Genomic DNA, 660 nt, shown 5'->3' with positions numbered 1-660 from the left:
TTTTTTTTTGGAGTTGGAGCCTCACTCTGTCGCCCAGACTGGAGGGCAGTGGCCGCTCCCGGCCACCGCGGCCTCGACCCGCTGGGCTCCGGCGATCCTTCCGCCTCCGCCTTCCGAGTAGCCGGAATTACAGGCACCCGCTACCATGCCCGGCTGATTTTTTGATTTATTTTAGAGATGAGGTCTCGCCCAGTTGCCCAGGTGGGTCTCGAACGCGCGGGCTCAGGCAATCCACTCACCTCAGCCTCCCAAAGCGCGGGATGACAGGCTGAGCCACCGAGCCCGGCTTGTTTTATTTCGTTTTGCCAGGATCTCATTCTGTTGCTCAGGTAGGAGTGCAGCGATGCTCCCTGCATCCTCAGTCTCCTGGGCTCAAGTGATCCTCCTGCCTCAGGCTCCCGAGTAGCTGGGACTATAGGCCCATGCCACCAGGACTAGCTAATTTTTTTTTTTTTTTTTTTTAGTTGGAGTTTCATTCCGTTGCCCAGACTGGAGTGCAGTGGCCGCTCTCGGCCACCGCAGCCTCGACCCACTGGGCTCTGGCGATCCTTGCACCTCAGCCTTCCGAGTAGCTGGAATTACAGGCGCACACTACCACGCCTGGCTGATTTTTGATTTATTGTAGAGATGAGGTCTTGCTGCCCAGGCAGGTCTCAACCC

At 57.3% G+C, this 660-nt stretch overlaps 1 protein-coding gene across 1 annotated transcript in view; it reads left to right on the top strand.

Annotated features, from left to right (window-relative positions):
* Window positions 1-660, top strand: part of CATSPERG (cation channel sperm associated auxiliary subunit gamma) — a 26,047-nt gene that overhangs the window by 8,455 nt on the left and 16,932 nt on the right. The window lies entirely within an intron of this gene.

This window comes from Carlito syrichta, unplaced genomic scaffold, assembly GCF_000164805.1.
Source record: "Carlito syrichta isolate Samal-C Ts95f unplaced genomic scaffold, Tarsius_syrichta-2.0.1 Scaffold316389, whole genome shotgun sequence".
Lineage (NCBI taxonomy): Eukaryota > Metazoa > Chordata > Mammalia > Primates > Tarsiidae > Carlito > Carlito syrichta.
Note: the sequence above shows the minus strand (reverse complement) of the source record. Positions and strands in the feature narration are given on the sequence as shown.